The sequence below is a fragment of the Chiloscyllium plagiosum genome, chromosome 17 (assembly GCF_004010195.1).
Source record: "Chiloscyllium plagiosum isolate BGI_BamShark_2017 chromosome 17, ASM401019v2, whole genome shotgun sequence".
NCBI lineage: Eukaryota > Metazoa > Chordata > Chondrichthyes > Orectolobiformes > Hemiscylliidae > Chiloscyllium > Chiloscyllium plagiosum.
Window position 1 is genome coordinate 19,488,023 of NC_057726.1, and position 11,468 is coordinate 19,499,490.

The window sequence follows — 11,468 nt, forward strand, 5'->3', positions numbered from 1 at the left end:
GCATGAATAGGAAGGGTTTGGAGGGATATGGGCCGGGTGCTGGCAGGTGAGACTAGGGTTGGGATATCTGGTCGGCATGGAAGGGTTGGACCGAAGGGTCTGTTTCCATGCTGTGCATCTCTATGACTCTATAACTTGTATTTCATACTCCTGTTGTGGAGCACATTTTGACTTTTTATATGCAATACATACATTGCAATACATAATTGACTCGGTTGCTAAAGGGTAAATCAGGTCTCTCTAAACTGACAGAAATTTTTGAAGAGTTAGCCAAGGGAATGGAAAGAGGAACGTATGTGGATGTGATTTATACAGACACTTGTTAAAAGTCCCTCAGAAGAAACTGTTAGGTAAAGTTGAAGCCCATCAAATTGAAGGCAAATTATTGGCTTGGTTCACAAACTAGTTGAGCAGTAGGAGGTAAGAGTATAGAACGCAGTAAAATTGATATTCTCACTGATGGCGTGTAACTTAATGATGTTCTGAAAGGATCTAAGTTGGATCTCAACAATTTGCCGAATGTCACTAATTCAAATTTATAAAAATGCACAAAGGTAAAATTACAACACCATTAAAAAATTCAGAAAACGTGTCAAATGACTTTGAATGTGTGCAGATATGACCTCATCCCCATTGAACGAAAAGCAGATCACCTTCTAAATGATGAAAATCTAAAGCAGTGAAAGTTCACAGAGGTTTGGGGGTCCTGCCATGTAGAGTAAAATGTTGTCGTCAAGTACAAAACCCAGAAAGGCTAATGGATTATTGTTATTTTTATGTCTAGAGGCCTAGAATCCAGTGAGTGGTATGGGTATGGAATGAGCTGCCAGAGAAAGTGGTGGAGGCTGGTACAATTGTAACATTTAAGAGGCATTTGGATAGGTATATGAATAGGAAGGGTTTGGAGGGATATGGGCCAGATGCCGGCAGGTGGGACTAGATTGGGTTGGGATGTCTGGTCGGCATGGACGGGTTGGACCGAAGGGTCTGTTTCCGTGCTGTACATCTCTATGACTCTATGACATTATAAGGTAAAGGTCATGCTTCAGCTATACAAAGCCCTGATGACAGCACACTTGAGAGCAGTTCTGGACACTCTATCTTAGAAAGGATATATTGGCCTTGGAGGGAATGCAAATTTACCAGGATGATAGCAGGATTCCAAGTGTCAAATTAAATGGGAAAAATGCACAAGGTTGGATTGCATTTCCCGGAATTAAGAAGGCTAAGGGATGCATAGTAGTTGCGGTGTATACTATCAACATGATGCAAAGTAGCTTGAGGGTTACTTCCTGTGAGACATCAAAGTCTGAGAGAATGTATAGGATGCCTCTGTCAACAAGGGAAGAACAATTCTGCAGAAGTGTGGAATTTCAGCTGGTTATTCTTCACACAGCACAAGAAGCCATATGGTCTATTTTACTTGTAAATCGTCACTATATTCTGACCAGACCATAGGGCCAATCTCTTATTAGAGGTAGATGACTGATGGTGGTTTGATCTGAAGGATACCAGACCTCAGGTGAGGGGAAAAGTTGAGAAGGGACATTCTTCATGGTAATCTCATCTGATGTAGGATTTGAACCCACACTGATGATGTCACCGTCCATTGAGAATTCAGCTGACCAGCCAACTGAGCTAACCTAATGCCTGTCCATACCATCTGAAGGAGATACCAGTCAGGCCCACTCTGAGGTTCTTTCTTCATAGTCCAGCAAAACATTCATGTACAACTCCTTTTTAAAGGGACAATTGATTATTTTATCATCACCCTTTCAAACAATGAAGTCTGGATCATAACTTAATAAGAAATAGGTACTTCCCCTTGGCATCTTTTAACGATTACTTCAATTTTGTGTTCTCTGCCTGCATGGACTCATGCTCTTCCCAATCTAATCTATTTAAACCACACAATGTTGAATCTTCACTTCTATTTTTGCTCGAAGAATCAAGACAGTGTGGAAGCTGGCTATTCAGCCCATTGAGTCTACACCGATCCTATGAAGAGCATACCATCCAGATTCAACTCCCCACCAACACCGCACCCCTCCCCAACCCTTCCTCTATAACCTTGCATTCCCCATGGCTAATTCACCTGGTCTGCACATCTTTGGACTGTAGGCGGAAACTGGAACACCAGATGAAACCCATGCAGACACGGGGAGAATGTGCAAATTTCACATTGTTACCCAAGGGTGGAATCAAACTTGGGTCCCTGGTGCTGTGAGGCAGCAGTGCTAACCACTGATTCATCATGCCACCCTAACTAAAACAACTAAAATTCCCTCATGAAAACAACAAATTTTGGAGGTCATAATGAGTCAGACAGCGTCCATGGTGAAAGAGCAAGCTAACATTTTAAGTCGAGATGACTCTTCATCGGAGCCGAAGAGACGCAACGTTAGCTTGCTGTCACTCCATGGATGCTGTCTGAGCATCCACTGAGACACCGCACTGCCCTGTCTTAGATGACAGAATAGAGAGCTATGTGTTCAAGTTTACTGATGACAACCCAGAAAGACAGCAATATGGTAACAGTGTCAGCAGAAGGTTAAAATTATAGATCAGACTACAGTTAAGGTGGCAAAATGCTAGACTCGCTGTGATCTCCAACATTTGTTGTTTTCAGTACAGGTTCCAGCATCTGCAGTCATTTGCTCCAAAATTCCTTCATTCTGGCCACCATGTGGTAAATGACATTTTTTTTCTAAAGTGTAGCACTAAAAACTGGACACAATACGATCATTGAAGTCTTATTCTTATTTTTATTCTAATTCTTAATAAAGATTCAGTTTAACTTCCTTACTTTTGCCGAAGATTTTCAACAAAGTGCCTCATAGGAGACCATTGTTAACAAAGCATCAGGAACCAAGGTAGGTATCCTTACTGGCAGGATGTGATTAAAGGGGACCCACAGAAAATTGTGTTGGGGCCTCACTGATTCACCATATTTGTTAGCAACTTAGATTAGATTGCCTACAGTATGGAAACAGGCTCTTCGACCCAACCACCAACCCTCCAAAGAGTGACCCACCCAGACCCATTCTCCATATGTATCCCTGACTAATGCACATCTTCAGAAAGTGGGAGGAAACCAGAGCACCCGGAGGAAGCCCATGCAGACACGGGGAGACAGTCACCTGAGGCTGTAATCGAACCTGGGTCCCTGGCACTGTGAGGCAGCATTGCTACCCACTGAGTCACCGCACTGCCCTGTCTTAGATGACAGAATAGAATGTGTTCAAGTTTTCTGATGACAACCCAGAAAGACAGCAATATGGTAACAGTGTCAGCAGAAGATTAAAATTATAGATCAGACTACAGTTAAGGTGGCAAAATTCAAAAAGGTATGGAGATCCAAAGACTCATAAGTAAGTGGGTTAAAATATCAAAGTACGAAGGAAAAATCAAAAAAGCAAATAGGACATTAGTCTCAATATCTAGAGGGCTAGAATACAAGGGGTTAATAATCATGTAGCAGCAATACAAAGCACTGGTTAGACTGTAAGGTATAGAGGAGATGAGTTCGGTGGGGCAGGACAGGCTGAGACTAGCAGCAATACAAAGCACTGGTTAGACTGTAAGGTATAGGAGCAGGTTTAGGCCATTTGGCCCATCAAGTCTGCTCCATCATTTGATCATGGTTGATGCATTTCTCAACCCCATTCTCCTACCTTCTCTGTGTAACCCTTGATCACCTTACTCATTAAGAAGCTAGCTATCTCTGTCTTACATACACTCAATGACTTGGTCTCCACAGTCCTCTGCAGCAATGAGTTACACAGATTCATCATTGTCTGGCTGCAGACATTCCTCCTCATCTCAGCTGTAAAGGCTTGTCCCTTCATTCTGATGCTCTGCCTTGGGACATCTTCTCCATGTCCACTTTGACAGTCAGTATTCTGTAAGTTTCAATCAGATCCCTCTTCATCCTTCTAAAGTCCATTGAATACAGACCCAGAGTCCTCCACTGCTCCTCACATGACAAGCCCTTCATCCCTGCGATCATTCTCGTAAAGCTCCTCTGGACCCCCTCCAATGCCAACAGTTTTACCTTAGATATGGGCCCAAAGATCTGTTCACAATATTCCAAATACAGTCTGACCAGAGCCTTATACTCCTCAGCAGTACATTTCTGCTCTTGTGTGTTAGACCTCTTGAAATCAATGTTAACATTGTATTTGCTTTTCTAATTGCTAACTGAAACTCCATGTTAACTTTAGGAGATTTCTGAACAAGGACTCCGAAGTGCTTTGTGCTTCAGATTTCCAATTTTTTCCCTGTTTAGAAAATAGTCTTTGCTTCTATTGTTCCTACAAAAATGCAGAGCCTCATGCTTTCCCACATTGTATTTCATCTGCCACTTCTTTGCCCGTTCTCCTAGCCAAAGTCCATCTGCAGCCTCCCCATTTCTTCAAAACTACCAGTCCCTTCACCTAACTTTGCATCATCTGCAAACATATCAAGAATGCCCTTAGTTCCTTCTTCCAGATCATCATTGTACAACCTCTTCTGTCAGGCAAAAGCTTAACACTCATATCAAAAGATTTAAGCACAAAGTCTTCCCCATTGTTATTAGAATTCTGGATGGATCTCTCAAATTTTAAATTTAAAAAATGTTTCACTGTATCTACATGTATGTATGTGATGATAAGAAATCAAGTAAGAAAACATCACTAGGGGAACACTGACACCTGCGGAACTCCACTGGTCACTAGCTGCCATCCTGTAAAAGACCCCTTTATGCCTTCTCTCTGCCTTCTGTCAGTCAGCCAATCCTCGATCCATGCCAGTACCTTTCCCCCTACACCTTGAGCTCTTATCTTGCTTAGCAGCCTCCTGTGCAGCACCTTATCAAAGGCCTTATGAAAATAGATCTTGTCTACTGGCTCCCCTTCACCTAAGTTATTTGTTACCTCCTTAAAGAATTCTAACAGATTTGTCAGGCATGACCTCCTGCTCCTCAGATGCTGCCTGGCTGGCTGTGCTTTTTCTAGCATTACGCTTTTAGACTCTGACTCGCCAGCATCTGCAGTCCTCACTTTCTCCTCCATTTGACAATGTCATATTGACTCAGCCCTATTTTACCATGCACTTCCAAGTACTCTTATCGTTATAAGCAATCTTATCTTTAATAATGGACTCTAAAATCTTACCAACGATTAAGATCAAGCTAACCAGCCTATTGTTTCCTGTCTTCTCCCTCCCTCCCTTCTTATACAGAGTTTTATAAGCTATTTCCCAGTCCTCTGGGACCCTCTTTGACTCCAGTGGTTCCTGAACAATCATCTCCAATACCTCTAATCTCCTCCACTATCTCCTTCAGAACCCTGAGGTGTAGCCCATCTGACCTGGGTGATTTATCCACCTTCAGACCTTTTCAGTCTCAACAGCACCTTCTCCTTCATGATATCCGCTACACTCACCTCTGTCTCCTGACTCTTTTGAAGTACTGGTTTGTTGCTGGCATTTTCCATCTGATTCAATCTTCTCCCTCAACTGCAGGATGAATTCTATCGTATTATGGGCAGTGTTCCCAAGGGGGTCCTTTACCTTCAGCTCCCTAAGTCTGCCTCATTACACATCAATAAGTCCAGAGTTACCTGTCGTCCAGTGGGCTCAACCACAAGCTGCTCTGAAACAATCCAATCATGGACATTTCCCAATTTCCTTTTCTTGAGGTCTGCTACCAACCTGATTTTCCAAATCCACTTGCATATTGCAGTCCCCCATGATTATTGAAATAGTATCTTTCTTATATGCTTTTTCTATTTCCTGATTTATTTTCTGTTCCTCATCCTGATTACCGTTCAGAGTCCCGTACACAACTCTCACCAAGGTCTTTATTCCTTTGTTGTTCCTCAACTCTGTCTCCACACAGATTCTATGCATTCCGAATCTATATCACTTCTTGCAATCAATGTAATTGCGTTTCCTGCTAACAGTGCAGCACATCCCCCACCGCACAGCCTTTCGTTAGGACGTATGTTCTGGAATATTTAGTTCCCAGCTGATTCCCTTGATGCCACGTCTCTGTGATACCTACATCATTGTACCTGCCACTTACAATCTGTGCTGTATGTTCATTTGTTTTGTATACTGTGTGTATTTAAGTACAACACCCTCAGTCCTGCTTTGACTGCCTCCCTTCTCAGAGTTGTCCCCTTATCCACTGTGCCTGAAATTAGATTCCTGACCCTTGCCATGCTTTGTCATATTACTTGTTTTGGAAATGTTAACCTCTGCTAACCCCTTCCCTCCTCCCACCCCCCAAATAAACATATATCCATAATTTTCCATGCAGCTGAACCCACACCCCCACTATTTAGTTTAAAGCCCTATTCACAGCCTTTCTGATGAAGGGCCCCAGTCCAAAATATCGATTTTCTTGCTCCTCAGATGCTGCCTGACCTGCTGTGCTTTTCCAGCACCACACACTCAACTCTGATCTCCAGCATCTGCAGACCTCACTATCCCCTATCCACAGGCCTAGTTATGCAGTTTGCAAGGACTCTAATCCCTGCAATATTTAGTTGGGAGCCCATCCCATTGGAACAGGATCCTCCTTCCACATTTGGAGTACTGTCAGCAGTTCTGGGTTGCGCAGCCCAGGAAAAATACACTGAACTTGGAGGGGGCTCAGTATGAATTGATGAGAATGACAACAAAAAGGCAAAATACAGCAGAAGCTGAAAATCTGAACTGAAAAAGAGAAAATGCTAGACATACTCGGCAGGACACTCAGCATGCGTGGAGAACAACACAGTTAAATGGCAGATTTTTCCCAGGCAGTAGCTGACCTGAGCAATTGAGAGACATTTGGGAAGGTACAGTGAGAATGGAAAGATGAGATAGTCAACATTTTAGCAAAAACAAAATCAGATCTTTTTCTTCAGGGTTCTACAACCAGGTGAGAATCTGCTAGTGAATGGAGACAGCCTATTTGCACACCTTTGAAATGTATTTTTTTTTACCTAATCTGACCTCAGTTGTATGCAAGTTCCTACTTTCACACACAGCAGAGAGAGACCAGAGGCACCAATTCACAACATGAAATTCAAAACTGTTACCTATCTCTTTTTATTTATTCACAGAACGTGGGCCTTGTTGGCAGAGTCAGCATTTATTACCCATCCCTATTTACCCCAGTGACGGTGGCAGTGAGCTGCTTTCTTGAACCACTGCAGTCCAGTTGCTGTAGGTGGGTCCACACTGCTTTGCGGGAGGAAGTTCCAAGAATTTGACACAGTGACACTGAAGGAGAGGTGTTATACTTCCAAGCCTAGGTAATAGTGGCTTGGAGGAGTATTTGTAATATTGCTGTTCCCATATATACGTGCTGCTCTGCACTCCAGGATGGTAGTGGTCTGAGCTGAGATGGTGTTGTTTAAGGAGTGATGGTGAATTTCAGCAGTGTAGCTTGTATATACTACATATTGCTGCTCCTGAGCATCAGTGGTCGGGGGTGGGGGGGGGGGGGGGGTGGAGGGAGGGGGACAAAGGTTGTTGATCTGCCTTGTCCTGGATGGCGTCAAGGCTTTTTGAAGGGAAGTGGGGAAGAGATTGTCACATCCCTCACTTGAAACTTATAGATGGTGGACAAGCTTTGGGAGTCAGGAATTATGATTTTAGAATTCCTAATCTCTGACCTGCTCTTGTTGCCTTGTATTCATAATGGCCAATTCAGTGAGTTTCTGGTCAATGGTAACCTTCAGGATGCTGATAGTCAGGTTATGAGTGAGAGTAGTACCATTGAATGGCAAGGGGTGATAAATATATAGTCTGTTATTAGAGATGCGCATTGCCTGGTATTTGTGTGGTACAACAATGAAGGTCCATGCTCCAGATCTTGGCACACATGCAGCCAAGCTTTCCCAGTGCAGTCGCAAAACTGGCATCTATTCAGCAATGTGGAAGATAGCTGAGGCATATACTATATTCCAAAAAGCAGGACAGATCCAACCGCCCCCATCAGACTCCTTTTGATTGTCAATAAGGTGATGAAAGATATCAATAGTGCAGTCAAGCGGCACCTGCTGAGCAATAACCTGCTCAGTGACCCCCAGTTTGGGTTCAGTCATGGCCACCCTGTTCCTGATCGCTTTGCAACCTTAGTTCAAACATGAACAAAAGAGTTGAATTCCAGAGGTGAGGGAAGGTGAGAGCATGACAGTCTTTGGCATCAAGAAGCCCTAGTAAAACTCATGTCAAGGGTAAAACTCTGTTGATTAGAGTCATAACTGACACAGATGATTGTTGTTGGAGGTCAGACATCTCCAGGACATCTTTGAAGGAGTTCCTCAGGGGTAGGCCTAATCACCTTCATATGGTTTATCAATGACCTTCCCTTGATCATAAGGTCAGAAGTAGGATAATCGCTGGTGACTGCACTCTGTTTAGTACCACTCATGACACCTCAGTTACTGACGACGACCATACGCCAACACAACAAGATCTGGACAATATCCAGGCTTGGGCTGACAAGTGCTAATTTCACAGTTGTCATCAGATCTTAAAAGTCCAGCCTTATGCAAAATTCAGAAACACCATTAACCTAGAAGCTAACGACAAAAGAGCGGTTCACTCTTACCAATCACATTTTTCGTTGATTGAATGATTTAACTTTCCAAGTTGGGCAGTTATTGCAAGTTGTATTAGGACAATTTTAATTTGCAAAAAAAAAGTCAATTTCTTTCATGGTTTTTGGATTATACCCCCAAATATTGGATCGTTTCATTACTTTTAATATTATCAAAACACTACATTCAAATTTGATTGGAACTTGGTATCTTAGGGCATAAGTTAAACTGTTTAGTCGAATTTGAATTTGTTTTTGGTTTCATGGCAACCCATGGCTGCTATTTTATTTGACCAAGTGCTACATTGTTACCTTGTTCAGGACTCCGTGCTTTGTCAGTTCTTGCTAGTTTTTCAACTACACCTTCATAACAACACTAAAGTAATACCGAAAAATTTCAGCCCAGTGTTGCAGGATAATGATCCTTCATCAGGACAATGACCTGAGAAGTTTCTCACCTATTAAGACTGGCAGCTTAGTGTTCCAGGATACAAATGCTACAGGAAGGATAGAAGGGAGGCGAGAGAGGAGGGGGAGTGGCATTTTTGATAAGGGATAGCGGCATTTTTGATAAGGGATAGCATTACAACTGTACGGAGGGAGGATATTCCTGGAAATATATCCAGGGAAGTTATTTGGGTAGAACTGAGAAATAAGAAAGGGATGATCACCTTATTGGGATTGTATTATAGACTCCCCAATAGTCAGAGGGAAATTGAGAAACAAACTTGTAAGGAGATCTCAGCTATCTGTAAGAATAATAGGGTAGTTATGGTAGGGGATTTTAACTTTCCAAACATCGACTGGGACTGCCATAGTGTTAAAGGCTGAGATGGAGAGGAATTTCTGAAGTGTGTGCAAGACAACTTTCTGATTCAGTATGTGGATGTACCTACTAAAGAAGGTGCAAAACTTGACCTACTCTTGGGAAATAAGTCAGGGCAGGTGACTGAGGTGTCAGTGCGGGAGCACTTTGGGGCCAGCGACCATAATTCTATTCGTTTTAAAATAGTGATGGAAAGGATAGACCAGATCTAAAAGTTGAAGTTTTAAATTGGAGAAAGGCCAATTTTGACGGTATTAGGCAAGAACTTTCAAAAGCTGATTGGGAGCAGATGTACGCAGGTAAAGGGACGGCTAGAAAATGGGGAGCCCTCAGAAATGAGATAACAAGAATCCAGAGAAAGTATATTCCTGTCAGGGTGAAAGGAAAGGCTGGTAGGTATAGGGAATGCTGGATGACTAAAGAAATTGAGGGTTAAGAGAAAGGAAGCATATGTCAGGTATAGACAGAATAGATAGAGTGAATCCTTAGAAGTGTATAAAGAAAGTAGGAGTGTAATTAAGAGGGAAATTAGGAGGGCAAAACAGGGACATGAGATAGCTTTGGCAAATACAATTAAGGAGAATCCAAAGGATTGTTACAAATATATTAAGGACAAAAGGGTAACTAGGGAGAGAATAGGGCCCCTCAAAGATCAGCAAGGCGGCCTTTGTATGAAGCCACAGAAAATGGGGGAAGAGACTAAATGAATATTTTGCATCAGTATTTACTGTGGAAAAGGATATGGAAGATATAGACTGTAGGGAAATAAATGGTGACATCTTGCAAAATGTCCAGAATACAGAGGAGGAAGTGCTGGATGTCCTGAAATGGCTAAAAGTGGATAACTCCCCAGGACATGATCAGGTGTACCCGAGAGCTCTGTGGGAAGCTAGCGAAGTGATTGCTGGGCCTCTTGCTGAGATATTTGTATCAATAGTCACAGGTAAGGTGTCGGAAGACTGGAGGTTGGCAAACGTGGTGCCACTGTTTAAGAACGGGGGTAAAGACAAGCCAGGGAACTATAGACCGGTGATCTTGACTTCGGTGGTGGGCAAGTTGTTGGAGGGAATCCTGAGGGACAGGATGTACATGTATTTGGAAAGGCAAGGACTGATTAAGGATAGTCAACATGGCTTTGTGCGTGGTAAACCATGTCTCACAAACTTGATTGAGTTTTTGAAGAAGTAACAAAGAAGATTGATGAGGGCAGAGCAGTAGATGTGATCTATATGGACTTCACTAAGGCGTTCGACAAGGTTCCCCATGGGACACTGATTAGCAAGGTTAGATCTCATGGAACACAGGGAGAACTAGCCATTTGGATACAAAACTGGCTCAAAGGTAGAAGACAGAGGGTGGTGGTGGAGGGTTGTTTTTCAGACTGGAGGCCTGTGACCAGTGGAGTGCCACAAGGATCGGTGCTGGGTCCTCTACTTTCTTGTCATTTACTTAAATTATTTGGATGCAAGCATAAGAGGTACAGTTAGTAAGTTTGCAGATGACACCAAAATTAGAGGTGTAGTGGACAGCAAAGATAGTGAAGGCAGCGTTTGGTATGCTTTCCTTTATTGGTCAGAGTATTGAGTACAGAAGTTTGGAGGCCATGTTTCAGTTGTACAGGACATTGGTTAGGCCACTGTTGGAATATTGCGTGCAATTCTGGTTTGGTATGCTTTCCTTTATTGGTCAGAGTATTGAGTACAGAAGTTGGGAGGCCATGTTTCGGTTGTACAGGACATTGGTTAGGCCACTGTTGGAATATTGCGTGCAATTCTGGTCTCCTTCCTATCGGAAGGATGTTATGAAACTTGAAAGTGTTTAGAAAAGATTTACAAGGATGTTGCCAGGGAGAGGCTGAACAGGCTAGGGCTGTTTTCCCTGGAGCGTCGGAGGCTGAGGGGTTATAAAGGTTTACAAAATTGAGGAGCATAGATAGGGTAAATAGACAAAGACTTTTCCCTGGGATCGGGGAGTCCAGAACTAGAAGCCATAGGTTTAGGGTGAGAGGGGAAAGATATAAAAGAGATCTAAGGGGCAACTTTTTCACGCAGAGGGTGGTACGTA